Here is an 18,202-nt window from a genome sequence, read left to right as displayed (position 1 = left end):
CCCACCCCCCGCCTTCTTCTTAGTGGAAAAGATTCTTTAAATGGGGCTGTGTGAGGCTGGGTGAGAGAGTGCAGATTGCCTCAGCAGACCCAACACTCTCCTCTTGTGGTCGGTCACCTTCCAAATAAGGCATGCTGTAGGTATTCCAACTGCTGTAAGGTCTTGAGCTGGTCAAGGAGTCAATTATTATGCATTAAAAAGCAATTCATCATCTAGAGTAGTGAACTCTTGTGTTATTTTTAGGCCAACCTTTTAATTTATGTGGCATGCAAGAACAGGGTTTCTCACGTGAACTTCTGGAGGGTTCATGGAACAATACCCAGGGTAGGGAGTGGGGCGCCCAGCAGGAGTAGGTCTCTGAACAACTTTGCGATAATCCCATAGTTGGCTAGTTTTTAGCAAGGACGTTGGAGTCAGACAGTAGTCCAGCTTCCAGTTCTGCCACTTGGCACTTTGATGATGTCGAGTGGGTCACTTATATGGCCTGAGTCTGTTTCTCTGCCTGTACAATGGATTCATTATGGGATGTACCCCAACAAATTGCTCTGAGGACAAGATGAGATAGTGCACATAAAGCCACTGGGATAATACTTGGTACATAGCAATCGCTTCATCAGTGCTAGCTGTTGTTACTATTTCTTAAACTTTTAATTCTATCCTAGAACTTTCTAGCCTTTGACACTTCCTATAAGGCCAGACAGGAGGTGAATCTCAAATCACTAAATCATGGACGTTCAGAACTGGAAGGTACCAAGAAAAGATCATCAAATTGGGCGTCGGCAAAGTCTGGCACTCTAGCCACATCCAGCCTGCGGTCTTTTCTGTACATTGTTTTGGTGGAACACATTCAGGCCCATTCATTTATGTTTTCTCTATTTCTCTATGGCTGTTCTCCTACTGCAAGGGCAGGTGTGACAGAGATGATACGAACTACATGCCCTCAAAGCCGAAAAGCTTGACTCTCTGACCCTCTACAGAGCAGGTTTGTTGACCCCAATCTAATCCACTTAGGATTTGCCCCTCAGGAAACCAAGGCTCAGAGGGGGACGAAGACTTGAAGAGATACAGTGCCAAGTCTTGATCATAAGCTCCCTGACTACTCTCATGCAGTTGTGCATCTTGCCTCCTGGCTTGGTAGGAAAGGGATCATAGAAACACCAGGGAGAGCTCATGCTACTCGTGTATTGAAAACCAGAGCAGAAGTGCTGTTGACCAGCAAATAGACCAGTCCTGCCATGGAGGAAACGACTTCTTAGAGGTAAAGGATCAACACTTGGATGATGCAGGATCATGCCCACCACTCCGGTGCTCAGCTGAAGGAGTTACAACCTCCTGCTCAGTGTTCTCCAACCAGTCAACCAGTGGGTGGGGAGGGGGCACGCTTCCATTGGGTCCTTCTAGCGTGTGGTGGACCTGGCTGGGCACAGTCAGTGGGGACCAAGTATGAACGTTCCTGAAAGAGAAAGCTGGTGAGGGAAGTCATTTTCATAGGCTTTTTGCTTCAGAGTCCATCCCTATGCTGAATGCCTCCTCTTTTATCATTTTGTTGAGTGTCCTATTTGAAGCACGTCATTGAATCCTTCTAACAGCCTTACAAGATAGGAAACTGTCGTGACCCTCATTTTACAGAGGAGGAGGTAGAAGCTTGGAGTGGTTAACTGACCTAGTCAGGGTCACGAGACCAGTGGTGGAGCCAAGGCCTGAATGAGGGCTATCAGATTCCAAAGAAAAGAGGCATATATTAGAGATGAGGGAAGACTGTCGGCATCGGTATAGACTATGCCCATTACTTTTTTTTTTTAGACCATCTTGGGTTAATTCATACACATTCTTAATCACTTTGTTATAATGTCCCCAGTGTGTGGCATTAAAATGTGAATTCACCCATAGGAATGTCTGACTAGAAAAGCGATAAATCTTGTCTGCATCTAAAGCGGTAAGAGACCCCTATCCTTGGATGGTTCATCAGAGAGGGGGATGTGTGTGTTGTACACACTGATGAGTCCCCAGAGCCTAGAACAGGGCCTGGCATGTGTTAGAAGCTCAGTAAATATTTGTGGTGTATTGGACAAACTAGAATTCAGGATGTGAAATGTTACTAGCTTAAGTCACCAGATGTAACTGGACTGCTGTGCTCAAAGGCAAACCCGATATGGGTGAAGGGCCCCAGACTCAGACTGGGAAATTGAAAGCTTCAGACTTGCAGATCGGGAGGCGCAGCAGTGAGGAACAGACACCCAGATGCGAGCAAGTCCCTGATCTCTGACCCCTCACCAGAGTTCTTGGCCTTATGTGTGAAATGGACTGTCTGCCTCTCAACAGAAATGCTAAAGAGTGGCTTGTGACTACTGCGCTCCCTCCAGAGAAAGTGTGCTGAATGCAGCCTTGGAGGACGTAAGGCGTGCCGGGACTGGGGGCATGTCCCAGGCAGAGGGACCAGCACATACAGAGCATGCCTGGAGTGTCGAGGGACAGCGAGGGGGAGGATCTTGGGGCTGGAGCCAGGATGGGTGAGCAGGGAGGAGGGAGATGCCAGGGTACATAAGGCCTTGCTGGCCTGGAAGAGGAGTTTGGTTTGCACCCCTTGCTGGACGGGAAGCCCACATTGGGCTTCACACGCTGCAGTAAAGGAGGCCTCCCGGGGTTGCCAGGTTCCGAATTTCAAGTCAAAGCAGTTTTAGCCAAAAGGGACTTTATTGGCTCATGGGAATTCAGAGGGGTGGCCCTTATTTCAGGCACTGCTGGGGGTGTGTTCTTGCACAGTGTCATAGGGACTCTGTCTCTTCTCCTGCATCTGTACCGCTTTGTATTGGCTTCATTTCCAGGCATGCTCTCTCCACCCTTCACCAACGATGACCGTGGACAGTTCTCGACCTAAGAGTGCCAGGATCTCAGGAGCAAGGCTTCCTCACACTTCCAGTGCCCTTAACGGTGCCCTCCTCATGAAAAAAAAACATTGATTGGCCCTGTCTTGTTGGCAGACGCACTCCTGAACTAATCAAGGGCAGGGGAGAGTGGCGTGGGATGCTCTGGTTGGTTGATTTGGGTCATACGCCCGCCCATAGGCAAGGTAAACTTGGCCTCTCTATAGCCCAGTGGTTCCCAGTGTGGTCCACTCCTCCCTCTCTCACAGGGACATTTCCCAGTGGAAAATACCAACAGGTGAGAAACCCACTAGAGCCCCATGAGGATATAGCTGCGCAAGGAGAACTTGTAATGCAGACCCAGGAATGGCCTGGCTCTCAGAGCCTTCCATAAAACCTGCTGGTGGGTAATGCTATGGTTAAGAGCAAAAATCAGCATTTCCTTTGGTGATCAAGGGAAGGAAAGCGGTGATGGCTTCTGAAATTCTGAGTTCCCTTCTACCTCTGCTCCTTAAGAGTTTTCAGGCCTTGAGCAAGTCATTCAGCTTCTGTTTTCTGTTCAGGAAAATTGGTGGAAAAAGACCCCATCTCACCAAGTGTTGGAGAGGTTTGGATTGAAGCTCCTCCATGTAAAAGCAATTTAGAAACTGATAAGCTACCCAAGTAATGCATCCTAGAGACAGTCTCTTCTGCACAGAGTGCTTTGCTACCCATTGTGTGTTCTGCAGAAGAGTCTCCTCATGAAGAGGCATCCATTATAGTGTGGGTGGTAGGAACAGCCTTGCAGTACAAGACGGCAAGCAGAAAAATATCCCCCCAAAAGTGGGAGGGATTCAGACCTGGACAATGGGATATGTTGGGGGTGCAACAGAACCAATGAGCTGTAGGGCTCAAGGAAAAGGGCTGTGTAGTCCTCAAGGCATTTACCGTGTAGCTTCTTTCCATTTAGGGGTTGAGCCTTGTTAGTTACAAAAGGTTGGTTGTGTGGTTTATTGGCAAGTAATAATCTTTCACGCTGAGTCTCCATTTGACAAGACTATGACCGGTACTACAGTTCATACAGTTGCAATTTTTTTTTCCCCCTTAGGTTGTTAACGTATATATTTTTCTTTACGGAAAGGGGAAAGATTGTCAAGAGTTTTAAGGTAGTAAATCCTATTGAGGAAATGTCTGATAAATTTGTATATCAAAGGAGCTTACTTTAAATCACAGTTTTAAATTCCAGCTTTGGGTAAGGAATCAATAAAGAATTTCCTTTAAGGGTTAAATTCTCGACCTATTTTTCAGCTTCCCTTAAGTCCTGTTACCAGCCAAGGTAGTGTGTGATCATGGTTTCTGTGGCATCTACTATTATTGTTTAATTCTGTTTCCTAAGAGAGTCCATCAGGATAAAAGATTTGCCACATTTTGCAAAAGGGAGTGGTGTGGGGTGTCTTTTAAAAAAGGGGTGATACATTATCAAATGAAGGGACACAGTTTTCCAGCTGGATTTGTCTCATTGGCTTTACCTCTCACTCCTTTGATGTGAATGGTGATTGATCTGTGGTTCAAGTCACCACCTGCCTGATAGCTAGAGAGTTTGACCTTTTGCTCTTCACGTGGCAGACTTTAATTATTAGCCTGCAACTGACTGACTTTGTGCCTGTCCCCACATTCACAGGCTGCTGCACATTAAGTACCTCTCCTTGGTCCTTTCTGATTGGGAAGTTATTGGGGGAAGAGAGGCAATTTCCCTTTGGCGTTGACTAGAAGGGTTTTTTTTTCCCCCTAATTAGTTGCCATTTGCCCATTATTAAGTGCTTTCCTTGAAATGAGGAAGGAAGACAGAGGAGGAGTTAGGTGAAGCAGGTTTCTGCCAAGACAGATCATTAGCAAGAAGTTAATGGGAATGACTCATGAAAATTAACTGATGTTAAGTGAATTATTTCTAATGTGCATTTTAATTTTTATCTGGTGAGATGGTGGGCTGCCTTTTTAAAAAAAGAAGTATTAAGTGCTCAGCTTTCTGTTGCACAAATGTTCAGCAAGTAAAGTTTCAGTTACATAAGTTGGACAGGGGATGGACTTTAAAGTTTCATGGATTGGGGTGTGCAGACCAGGGGAGGGCCCATCAGTCTTCCTGACCCATCTAGAGAGTGAATGGCTGATTTCTCAGTTGGTGACAAGCTGGTGAAAACCAGTCCAGACCCAAAGTCACTTTGATCTCAAAATTATTTTACACAGCCCCTTGTGTTTCAGGCCCATTAGAAAATGAAATTCCGTGCTGTAATTCCTAATTGAATTTATTCAATAAAAATCAATTTGAGTTGTCAGCTCAGTAGTATCCCACACCCGAAGGCCTATCTCTTGTGATAATCTTTGTATCTCATCCTATGGCTAAAGAAACTTTAGGAGGAAAACAGTTAATTCTATCCTATGTCATGGTTAGGGCCGGGGTCACTTAAATTATGACCTACAACACTTGAGTCTAGGCATTCCTTCCTTTGAAATGGTGTCGTATTAAGTTAGGGAAAAAACTTTGTGCTTGGCTCCTAATTGCTGCAAAATTTTGCAGAGCTAAACAATGGAATCAAAAGAATCCACCTACCATTCTGGAGGTTATATATGATGCAAGACAAAAGGATGGCAAAATAAAATGTCTTTATCTCTTGAGAATAATAGTCATTTTAGAGTGTTACTCTTTTAAAATCAGAATGCTTAAAGGTAATCTGTAGCCTATAAATACATGGCAAGGTAATATAAATAGGATGTGCTGCCTCAAAAAGAACCTCACTTCTATCTTCCTTGCACATTAAAATGCGTACATAGTGATGGCTGCAATTATTAAACTGTATTTTGGGGGCTTTCTGTTCAAATGAGGAAAAAGAAACATTATATAGATCATTAAAATGTTATCACCTGATCGGGGAGCCTGGCCTTCTGGAGAAGAATTGTATACTGGAAACTGACCAGTCAAGAGGCCTAGATTAGATTCTAGGGGCAGCCCTGCTAGCTATAGCTAGCCAGCCTGGTGGCTTTGGACAAGTCACATGACCTGTTTTGGTTTCAGGGTTTTCACCTACAAAATGAGATGTTCGAATATGTGATCCCAAATATATGAGTTTTGAAAAATGGACTTCAGATTGACCCACAAAGACCTTCCTGTGAATAAGTATTGGTAAACCTGGCAATGAACCCTGTGGGTAGATCCTGCCCCCTCCTTCTCTGGGATTCCTCCCTGTATTAGGGGGCAGGAAAACCTGAGAACTTCAAGAACCACTTTTTACCAGGGACTTTACTGAAACAAAGGTGGGGGCGTTGCATGGGTGAGTAAGACCTTTGGCTGTGAACTGGATCCAGCTGCTCTACCTCTCAAGTTTAAGCATCTGATTCAGTGGTCCTCACTGTGTGGTCCGCAGATTAGCGGCATTAGCCTTGCCATCACAGGGAAACATGTTAGAAATGGAGATTCTCAGCCTCCACCCATCCCAGACCCACTGACAAGCAGAAAGTCTGGGGCTGGGACCCCTAGGTCTCTCTATAACAAGCCCTCCATGTGATTCCGTTGCACATGAAAACTTTAAAACCACTGATGTAACTGAACCGAGACCACAGGCCTTATCACATAGAAACTAGAAGATCAAAAAGAAAAGAGACTTTTATTCTAATGTCCAAAGGTGGGTGTGGGGCTAGGGGTGGGGTGAGGGTTACCTGACATGATCACCAAGATCCCTGGAATAAAGTTTTAAAATGACAACTACAGCAGTGAGGTTTTCCAAGGGAGATGGGTGCACACAGGAGGGATTTGGTCTTTAGTGATATGCGGGAGAGACCGGACTGACCAGTCTTTTAAAAAGGGAGAAAAGTCATGTTTGCCGAAATACCTGTGTTATTGGCCAACGGAGAGCACACAGCGATTCACATACCTGGTCCTTTCACCAGTGCTTTCTGCTGTTCCTTGAAAGCTCTGAGGCCAGATTTGGGTTTCACACCATAGAACCTTCAGCTAGAGAATGTGTAGCTTGCGGGTTATACTGGATTTGAAACTCTCTCAGGAATCATCTGTTGGTCCAAAAGAAGAATCTCCCCCATGCCTCCCTGGATTTCAGTGATCGGCTTGGTTGAGGGAATAGTTTTATCACCAAGTCAAAACCCCTGAATTGCTCAGTATATCCTCCTGAAGTCTACTTGAACACATCTCTCCCCTTGAGGGTTCTCATTTTGCTTTAAGATCTTCTGTTGGTATGAGCATGGAGTCGGATTCCAAGTAGAAGCTGCAATCGACCCATGGAGCATGGATTTCTGAGTCCTCTGAATGCTCCAAAAGTAGAGGGACAGTAGGAGATGAGGGCCACTAACATTTATATAGCCTTGATGACAAGAATTCGAATCCATTTTTCCCTAGTTTGTTCCAGATTGAGAAACCTAGTATACCCCAAGGGGTGGTTCTCCTGTCCGTCTTCATCTAGCCATCCAACCCTTTTAGTTGTGGAACCCTTGGAAATACTAGAATTTTTGGCAGATCATTTTAAGGGAATAAAATTAAACCTTTTTTTTTTTTTAAGCAGGGTTTGGAAAATTGAAAAAAATTTTTCCAATGTCATCTATCCAATGAATACACAATTTTTCTTTTAGAAAAATGGTCTGGAAACTATCCTATGCTTCTTATCTTTTACTATTAATTTACCCCATTGACACCAAGTGGCTAAATAACCGAATTCTACGTCCTTTTAGGCAGGATATCAGTGTTATAGTGTCTATCTTTGACTACAAAGTAACACACACATTGATCAAAATTTGACAGCCCAGTCTTTCAGCACGCAGGGTACACTGTTGTATGCCGTGACACTCTGGTTGAGAACCTTTGGTCTGCTGACCACCTCAATGTAATCATGTATGTGTATTATGTATACAGTTGTTATCTTTTGAGCTGTGATCCACTTGAGTCAAGGACTGTGCCTTATTCTTCCTGTATCCTGGTGACCAAATAAAGCCTAGATCATGCTAAACTGTGGTTTCTTAAAGGAATATATGAATTTACCCATACCCATTCTTTGTCATTCTGTACCCCCCCATACCCATACACACACACACACACACACACACACACACACACACACACACACACCCCAGCCATTCACTTTTTTCCCTCTAGGTTTATCACTGTTTTTCCTTTAATTTTCATCACCTAGTGGCCAACATCAGAAGGTCCAGAACATGTCCCCTAAATCCAGGGTAATTGAATGTCAACTCCAGCCAGGGAGAGCTCCCTTCTAAACATGACTTGATGATTATCCCAGACATTTTCAAGTGAGAGACTAATTACCACATTAGTTACTACATGACTCCCTCCACCAGCCAGCTCATCTTATAACTTCCCTCAAAATGACAAGGCACAAATGAGTATATAAACTGGAGCATATCGAGATGATGTTTTTCCACTTGAACTGAGATCCCAGGGTTTCTGGCTGTGGTTACCAAGTGGTGGCCCAAACATTTTCGCTGAGCAAAATCAAACAACGTGGGGTATTTCGCCACCAGGGTTGATTTCAGCAGACTATCAAGGCCAAAATACTGTGACTTCAAAAATGCCGGAAGGGTCTCTCTCAGCCACTGCTGTGACTTCATGCAAGTTAACACTTCTTTATCTCCTGTTTTCTTTTGTCTTTTGTCTTTGATTCATCACTCTGCCAAATGGACAGTAGGTCCTTACCTAAGAGACTCAACTTGTCCCATTCCGTAATTCCAATGCCACAAATTGGAATCCTAGCAATTATGAGATGAAAGGACATGGGAAGTACAGAAATAATATACTAGGAGGCGCCAAGATACAGTTTTATGGGGCAGAAATGATCATGGGCTTTGGGAGCAGTGGCCAAAAAATGTGTATTCTTGGGGAAGTAGAACAAGTCCTAATTAGAAACAATACCTCCTATTTCTGAGCCTCATTGTATTTTATCTGTCAGACGAGGTGGTTAGACACCTTCTAACATCTGTTTTTTCTTAATCACAATAACAGTGGTTGCCAATATCACATTGTTTCTATGTCAGGCACTCTGCTAAGGCCTTTGTCTGCATTTTCTCCTGTAATCCTCAAAATATAATACTCTCTGTCCCATTTTAAACCGAAAAGCTCAAAGAGATTGAATACTTCATCCAAGGTCGCAGAGCTGGTGACAGACCTGAGCATTCTGACTCAGGTCAAACATCCCTCTATGTTTGGGTATGTTTGATGCTAAAATCTATGCTCTTTACCTCTGCTTTGTATGGTCCCCAAAGAGGCAGTTAATAACTTACTGCAAAGTACGAACTACTTCTAGACCAGTGGTTCCCAGCAGGGGCATTTTTGTCCCCCAGGGGGACGTTTGGCCATGTCTGCAGGCATTTCTAGGAAAAGGGGTGCTACTGGCTTCTGGTGGATAGAAGCCAGAGACACTAATAAACACTCTACGGTATGTGGCATAGATCCCCACAGCCAAGAATTACCTGGCACAGATTGTCTGTAATACCAAGGTCCAAGAAACCCTGGTCTGGGTCCGGCATAGAAACACCCTCTTCCCCATTGTCCCCAGAAGTTAATAACAAACGCTCATCCTCAAGGAATGACAGCCCTGTCCTTAGAGTTGTGTTCACATGTGCACCACAGCTGAACCCTCTCGGCCCATCCCTGCCTCTATAAGCCACAGACCTCAGGACAAGACAGACCCACGTCCACATTTGTGTTCCATCACTCACGTTTCTCATCTCGCAAACAGAGGTCATCATTCTCTCTCCTGGGATGACTGGGTCATAGCAAGAGCTCAATATTCTTACAACCTTCTCTCATCGTGGCCTCCCTTCCCTTTTAGAAGCCTCTCGGTTGCCCTGTGCTCTTACAGATGGCCAGGTGTGTTGTTAGCTCCACCGTTCACGCCAGCAGGAGCCACAGATCGCCATTCCTAGACTTGTGCTCAGTGTCTTAGACACACAGGAGATGGCGTAGGGGAAAGACACCCCAGGAGAAGCAGCTGGGAAGTATTGGTGGCCGGTGCAAGGGCGGGAGTCGGGGTGGTAAAAGCGAAAGAATCCAGGGATCTTGGCCCCCAGCCAAGGCATTGGCTGAAGTGGACTCCCAGGGTTGGCTAGTTTTATTGTAGAATAAATTGTTGCTCTGTAATGTAAATGGAAAATTAACTGTGTAACCAGTCAAAGAATCTTTGTGCTTCTCTGTGAAACATACCACCCAGATAAGTTAAGGATTTATGTGTGTGCTTTCAAGAGACATTTTCTGGAAGAGACCTGGTGGGGAAAGGGTATGAGTGGAAGAAAGACGGAGGTGGTTTGGTGGAGGAATTTCCTTCATGGAAAAAGGAAGAGAAAAGAGAAAGAGGCATAGTTCAAAATGCTGTGTTTGCTTCATGTAACTTAAAATGCAAGGTTTCAGCTAGACCGCTAAGAAGGTGACATTTAAATACGACCTTTTCCTTCTTTAAAAAAAAAAAGATGATCATCATTACGCACACATTATTTATTTATTTGGGACAGTGTGAAATGGGAAGAAGAGGAAAGACAACTGGATGAGGGTGGAAGGCTCCCTGTAAGACCTCTGATCCCTTGAGCTGCTTGCAGAAAAGAGAAGATGATCAGAAGTCACACCTGACATCCTGAGCTTTCCAAAGAACCCTCCAGCTGATCTGAGCAAAGTAATACACAGGCAGGGATGTCTCTCAGGCTCAGGGTTTGAGGTGGATGACGACAGGACCAGTGCACTGGAACAGCACCCATTTTGATGTAAGGAACTGTTTAGATACCTGATGGAGGAAAAAACAAAACACAACAAAACCGTTTCCTCTGCTTGGCCAGGCCTGCAGGCGTCCGGCTCGCTTGTTCTCACAGCGACCCTACGAGGGGTGGCTTCTGCATCTGGATACACGAGGAAGCCATGCCTCTGAGAGGGTCAGACTCAGGTTCAAGTTACAGCGTCAAGGACAGAGCAAGAGCGGGAGCCCTCATCCTTGGAGTCAGAACCGGGCTTCATACTACCGTAGTTAGAGATCACTGAGATACCTCCACAGCGTAAATGTACTGAAAGCTGGTGAATGTTAAATATACATATGTACACATACACGTACACACATATATGTACAAATGCACATTTATGTCAGTGTAAATAGATGTAATGTAAATGGAGACAATGAGCAGGATAGTAAAGGGAACTGACTCTCTGCCCTGGTGTCTGGGAGAGAAGAGGTAGGGACTGTGGAGAACCAAAGAGTGTCCCCATCCTAAAGAAGGCTGCCCCGTTCAGCTGGTCCCCCTAATCAGTGTGTCTCCGGAACCTGAGCTCAGAATGGCCAGACCTTCTGAGGCTTTTTCTTTTCTTTTTTGTGAGGAGAAGCTGTTGTGCAGATGTGGGGTTGGCAAGCCACACCCTGCAGCCCCGATTCTGCCGGCACCTGTTCAAAGATTTACTAGACTAAGCTCCTCCCACTTGTTTACAGATGATCCCTGCAGGAGCAGGGCTGAGGAGTTGCGTGAGAGAATGTATGGCCTGCAGAACCCAACATCTATACTGGTTGGCTCTTTGCAGTTTCCCTACCTCGGATGTAGGCCCAACAAAACATTAAGTGGGCCGAATTCCACCGCCAGCCGACCATCCTGGACCCCTCCCAGGTCATTCTGTCTCACCCCTTCTTCCTCTTGTCGGCTTTCCACTGCCGGTGCTGGGGATTAGTTAGACCACCATTTCTCACAGTTCACCCTGCATGCAGATACCCTGGATGGCTCCCCATCAGATTCAGTGGGGCCAGGTGGGGCCTGAGAACCTGCGTGTTCAGCGGGTTCCCTGATGATGCCGATGCTGCCAATCCAGGATTCCACTTTGGGAAGTCGGGGCTTAGATATGCCATGTTTATTTTTTGTTTTTGTTTTTGTTTTTTAGAGGGGTGGGTGTGTCTCGAAGCCCCAGGCCTATCACGTGGGTGACTAACTTGGCCAAGGCAGAGGGATGAATTCTGTAGAACCCGTAGGATAGACTCACTGAGGCATTGCACGGCCCATAGGAGAATTCTATGAATGCTCCTAGTCCTACAGAGTGGCTACATTTCCTCAATTTGAAGAGCATCTCTTTCTTCAAATGAAGAGCATCACACTGACCCAAATCTATCCTAGACCACCTCCATAGCCTGCAAAGCGGCTTTAGCTGTGTGTCAAGTATTCAGTCTTTCCCACATCGGTGTTGCCGTGAAGAGGGACTGTAGCTGGCTAACCCTGCATTCATGACAAGCACAAGGAACTTGTCTCTTAATCCTGGAGTAAGGTCTTTTATGTCAGGATCAACCCAAACCTAGGATGGAATGGGATGGAATGGGAAGACTGGTCTCAGCAAGCTAAATGAAAATTTAAAGCACAGCCATGGATAGAAGAAAAAGGAAATAGAATCAGAAATTGGAGGAATGCATGTAGTTAAAGGTTTGATTTCTCGGAGCCTCAGTTTCCTCATCTGTAACTCAGTTTCTTTTACACTATTGGTATAACCTTGAAGCTTGTCCTGAGGGTTATATTAGAAGTTGTGTATGTCGTAAATGTCACGTATAAATCTGGCTCATAAATCTTCTCTCCAGGTATGGCCCTATGGCTAGGTTTTCCTGATAGCAGTCATCTTAGAGATTCCAAAAGACTGGGCCTCTAGAAGATCTGTGGGTAGCACCTGCTGGTTCTGATTTGGCTCTGCCAAAGGGTCCCTCCAGGAAGCATTCCTGTTTTTTCTGGGCAGCTGACTCCAACCACTGGCTGCCTTGAAGCTTCTTGCATTCCTGGTGTTTCTGGTGGCCGGCACTATGGCTCCTCTCCTCCCAGCTGGCTGAACACTCCGTGTGTGTCTTCTTGGTGGCTGGGCTCCAAACAGCCCTTCCTTGCACGGCCTCCCCAGTTGGGCTGAGTCGAGCCCCATAAAGGCTCTGCCAGCTTCAGCCCCCAGCTGGGCTTGGCGTGTGCCATTTACGGGACAAGGAATGTGGCTCCTGCCAGATGAGTGGGGCCACTGCCACGGAGAACGGGTGCTAAGTAATTCACCACAGCAGCCTGCTCTGATACCCATCCGGGCCTGTCCCCTGGCGACCCTGAGGATGCCCCAGCAGGGCTCCTCCTCGCTGTGCTGTGGTGTCAACGAGGCAGCATGAACACCCCCTGGGCTGTTGAGGGCTTTACAGGCCTCAGCCACAGGGAAGCTCGCAGCCAGGCCAACTGACCCTGTGGACTGCTGCTGCTCAGGCCGGGGGGCTCTGGTCGCCCCCACTGTCCAGAGCATGACTGATGGCATGTTTACACTCAGACTCGATCAACAGTTTTTAAGGACCTGCTGTGTCCTCGGCAGTTTTACCGGTAGTAGCTCCTACAATCCAGAAAGTCCATAAGGCAGGATCTGTTAGAAGAGGCTGAGAGAAGAAAAGTGACTTGTCACAGTTCACACACAGCTAATAAGGGGCAGAGTTGGGATTTGCCCTTGGATACATCCTGCCTGACAGACCCCCTATTATCCAGAGGGTTCCTGACCATCAGGGACCCTTCCTCTGTGCTCCAGATGCTGGCTGTTTCGGTGGGTTGGACTCTTACACGTTAGGGCAAACACTACCACCTTCTCTATAGGGAAGCCCATGACAGTGTGTAACTGAACTTCTCCCACTGCTCATTTCTGTTGGCGTGTTAAGTTGTGTTAACCTGTGTTTTTTTGTAGTTTGACCTTGCCTTGGCCTCGTTCTCTGCTGAGCAAGATGGTAGCCAGGAGGCAGTGTTGGAAAATGATTGGCCTTGTCCCAGGAACTTCCTGCCTGAGGGGACTGAGGGTCTTGAGGCAGGACTCCCAGGTTCTCCTGCAGGGCCTCCTTTAGTCGGAAGGTTGACAAGCTGGGACACAGGCTCGGATGAGTGGAAGGAAGGACTGGGGCAGGAACAAACACTACCAGGCTTTTTCTCAGCCCAGCAAGCCAGGAAGACTTACTTCTGCAGTTCTCATAAGGCCATTTTGCACAATGCATCGCACGAACAATCTGCCTGCAGAGCTAATCTCCCATTGGATGTACAGATCATCCCCATGCAATAAGTGGCAGGTCTGTGATGACTATTTAACAGATAATAATAATAGAGTCTAACGCTTACTGAGTGTTCTTGCTGTGTCTCATACGGTGCAGAATATTTTGTGAAGATGATTTGAACTCATATAACAAGAGGTATTACAGTTATCACCGTTACTCAGATTTTCCAGAGAAGACTTCTGGAGAACAGAGAGGTTAAGCAACTTGCCCAGTGTCACACAGATAGCAAGAGCTGGAGCCCAGAATCAAATACAGATTTCTTTTCCAATCCCAGGGCTTGTTTCGTTGTAGCAGTACTCTCTTTTAACCAAGATAAATTAGATGCTCTTCAGAGCTATTTATAGATGCTAAGAAGATTTAAGATGAAAAGGAACAGCATCCAGCACAGTGGGTTGAGCAATATATGTACCATTACTGCAATTCTCATTCTTTTCTCCCCATCAGTCACCGGCCTGATGACATTCACAGGTGTGACAGTTTCCCAGGGTTGTGATCAGCTTCTGAGAGAATTGCAAAAAAATGTTACATGGATGTAAAGGACTGCAGTTATTAATAATTGTCACAACCATAAGTGGATCATCAGCTGTGGCAGTTTATGATTGGTCACGGCATACATAGGATAGGCTGTGGGTCACGGGCACTTCATTCAACCATATTTTTTAAAAAGGGCCTACTGTGTGCTAGGCAGTGTTTTAGGTTTCAAGGATAGAATGCTCAATGAAACAAAAATCCTGCCTACCATCCCCTAGAGCTTACTTTTTAGGTCTCCATAGGGAGGCAGAATGTATAGCAACATAAGCAAGTAAAATATATAGTGATTTAAGAGTACTAAGTCCTGTGCATCAGTTTACGAAATGACAGTATGGGGAGCACAGCAGACCCTTTAACCAGGGAAATAATCATTTGTGAACATTATTTTTTTAAAAAAACAACTATTTAAGGTTTCTGAAAATTGTCCCAAGGGTATGTAGCAAATGCAGAAATACCTATTCAAGAAAATCTACTAAATCTTGGTAAGAAGAGTGAGTCTGTGGCATGTGAGCCATGACCCACACATCTCCTGCTGCTCCTTATCCCCGTCACAAATCAGTGTGATGGATACTCTACTGTGGGAGTATGCAGCCAAGAACATGGGGTTCCTTCTCCACCTACCTCTCAGTCTAGGGCTGTGATTTCACGCTGGGAGGGGCACTTCAGAGATTGGCAACACCCTGCCCTTGCAAAGAAGCCCTACCTTAGATCAAACTGTGGAGCAATTTGTGCCCCAGGGTATTGTCAAAAAATAGGAGAACAATCAGCGAGCAATTAGTGGAGGCTAACAGCTGGGTGTGATACCAATAAATACAAATCAGCCAGGTGCTCAGGGCGATGGTACTCAGGCCCTCTTGAGTAGCAACATCAGAGGCTGCACCCTGCAGAAGACTTCACTAAACTTGTCTAGCCTGTGACTAAACAAATCAACAACAATAACAACGAGCTCCAGAAAAGGGAGGGAGGGGGTCAGTATCTGGAATTGCTTCAAATGTTATCTAAAATGTTCCGTTTTCAACAAAGTATCATGAGTCATTCAAAGAAAGAAAAGTCTGGCCCATACACAGGGAAAAGGTAAGCAAAAGAAACTGCCTGTGAAGGTGTTTAAATGTCAGATTTATCAGGCAAAGACTTTAAAGCAGCAATTATAAACATGTGCAAAGAACTATAGGGAACTATGTCTAGAGAACTAAAGGAAAGCATGAGGACAATCCATCATCAAATGGAGAATATCAATGAAGGGAAATCATTTTTTAAAAAATAATTATTTTAAGAAATGGAAATTTTGGAGTTGAAAAGTATAATTGAGATGAAAAATTCACAAAAGGGGCTCAACAGCAGATTTAATCTGGAGGAAGAAAGAAACCGAAAACTTGAAGGTAGATCAATAAAGATGACACAATCTGAGGAATAGGGAGAAAAAAGAAAAATGAACAGAGCTTTTTAAAAGTAATTTAAAAATTTTTTCCAGTTTTATTGAGAAATAACTGACAAACATCACTATATAAAGTTTAAGGTGCACACAGTGATGGTTGATTTACTGAATGTTTGAGAAATATGAGATGGCATTATGCACACCAATATATGCATAATGGAATTAGCTAAAGAGAGAAAAAAGAGCAGAAAAAAACAACACTTGAAGAAATAATAGTGGAGAACTTCCAAATCTGATGAGAAAATACTAGTCCACACATCCAAGAAGCTAATGCAACCCACGTAGGTAAATTTAAAAAAGAGCTACACTCACTGCCTTGAGGCACATCACAGTCAGAATATGAAAGACAACAAGAAAATTTTGAAAGTAGCAGGGGAAAACAACATCACAAATATAAGGGAACCCTCATAGGATTAACAGTTGATTCTTAAGTCTTGGCAAAGAGATCGGTACTTCCTTTAAATGTTAAGTAGAATTACCTTATGTCCCAGCAATTCTATTCCTTGATATATACCCAAGAAAAGTGGAACATGCATCCTCAAAAAAACCATACACAAATGATCCTGATAGCATTATTCATAATAGTCAAAAAGTGGGAACAACCCAAACGTTCATCAGTTGATGAAGTGGTAAATAAAATGTATATCTGTACAATGGCATATTATTCCACAGTAAAAAGAATGAAGCTTCTGGTACAAGTTACCACATGGATGATGAACCTTGAAAATATTACACTAAGTGAAAGAAACAGATTACCAAAGATCACATATTACATGATTCCATTTATATGAAATGCTCAGAATAGGCAAATCTATAGACACAGAGAATATATCAGTGTCTGCTTGGGGCTGAAATTGTGGGACAAATGGGGAGTGATTATTCCTGGCTAAGGCATGAAGGGTTGGTGACAGTGTTTTAAAATTAGATTGTGATAATGGTTGCATAACTCTATGAGTATATTAAAATCTATCAAATTGTACACTTTAAATGGGTGAACTATATGATATGTAAATTGTATTTCAATAAAACTTTAAGTGCCAAGTGCTAAGGAAAAAAAAGTAGGGTAAAGGTTTGGCACTATTGGCAAGGTGGGAGGGAAGACAATCTGGGATAGGATAGTGAGGCTTCACTGCAGTGACATTTTTAAGACTAGAAAAGGTGAGAGAGTGAGCCATGCCTGTAGCGACAGAAGAAACCTTTCAGATAGAGGAAGGAGCTAATGCAAAGATCTGGAATATGGGCCTGGTGTGTGTGAGGACTAGTGTCCATGTGATAGCAAGGCAGAGAGTAGCAGGAGATGGTTTCAGAGAAGTCATGGGGTCCCAAACTCAAGGGCCTTACTCTGAGATGAGCAGCATTGGTGCATTTTTTTTTTTTTTGGTATTTAAATGATTTTATTTATTTACTTGACAGAGAGAAAGGGAGAGAGCACAAGCAGGGGGAGCTACAGGCAGAGGGAGAGGGAGAAGTAGACTCCCTGCTGAGCAGAGAACCCAGCTGGGGCTCCATCCCAGACCCCAGGATCAGGACCTAAGCCGAAAGCAGATGCTTAATGGACTGAGCCACCCAGGCATCCCAACATGCTCAGAATTTAAAAAAAAAAGAATCTCAGAAGTTTAATTTTACCAGCCCCTCAAAGAAATATCACTTAACTTTTTTCTAGCTTTAAGTAATATATATATATATTTCACAACAAATGAAATTGTACTGTTTTAAGTAACTGTCTTCTCTCTTGTATTGCAAACTTTTCCCCCTGCCCTTAAATGTTTTTGAAAACATTATTTTTAGTGGCTATGTAACATACATGTTAAACTAATTCTGTTTTTCTCTGTTTATTGCTTTTGTGTTTGGGTTTTTCTCACTTTTTCACTATTATAAAGCTTCAACTGTACTATTCTTTTTTTTAATCTTTTAAATTTTTTATTGTTATATTAATCACCATACATTACATCATTAGTTTTTGATATAGTGTTCCATGATTCATTGTTTGTGCATAACACCCAGTGCTCCACACAGAATGTTCCCTCTTTAATACCCATCACCAGGCTAACCCCTCCCCCCAACCCCCTCCCCTCTAGAACCCTGTTTGTTTTTCAGAGTCCATCGTCTCTCGTGGTTCGTCTCCGCCTCCGATTTACTCCCCTTCATTCTTCCCCTCCTGCTATCATCATCATCTTTTTTTTTTTCTTAACATATATTGCATTATTTGTTTCAGAGGTACAGATCTGTGATTCAACAGTCTTGCACAATTCACAGCGCTCACCATAGCACATACCCTCCCCAGTGTCTATCACCCAGCCACCCCATCCCTCCCACCCCCC

The 18,202-nt window shown here is 44.4% G+C and overlaps 1 protein-coding gene across 5 annotated transcripts in view; it reads left to right on the top strand.

Moving 5' to 3' along the window:
- PRICKLE2 (prickle planar cell polarity protein 2) overlaps window positions 1–18,202 on the top strand; it is a 314,675-nt gene that overhangs the window by 175,583 nt on the left and 120,890 nt on the right. Inside the window, exon 2 of one of the 5 annotated variants that reach the window (XM_073901503.1) lies at window positions 13,558–13,930. The exons of the other annotated variants lie outside the window; for them this stretch is intronic. The gene's annotated coding sequence lies outside the window, so the exon portion shown is untranslated. The remainder of the gene's footprint in view (window positions 1–13,557; window positions 13,931–18,202) is intronic. 5 annotated transcript variants of the gene reach the window in all.

This window comes from Callorhinus ursinus, unplaced genomic scaffold, assembly GCF_003265705.2.
Source record: "Callorhinus ursinus isolate GAN/ISIS: 27379988/994484 unplaced genomic scaffold, GSC_fseal_2.0 scaffold15, whole genome shotgun sequence".
Taxonomy (NCBI): Eukaryota; Metazoa; Chordata; class Mammalia; order Carnivora; family Otariidae; genus Callorhinus; species Callorhinus ursinus.
Note: the sequence above shows the minus strand (reverse complement) of the source record. Positions and strands in the feature narration are given on the sequence as shown.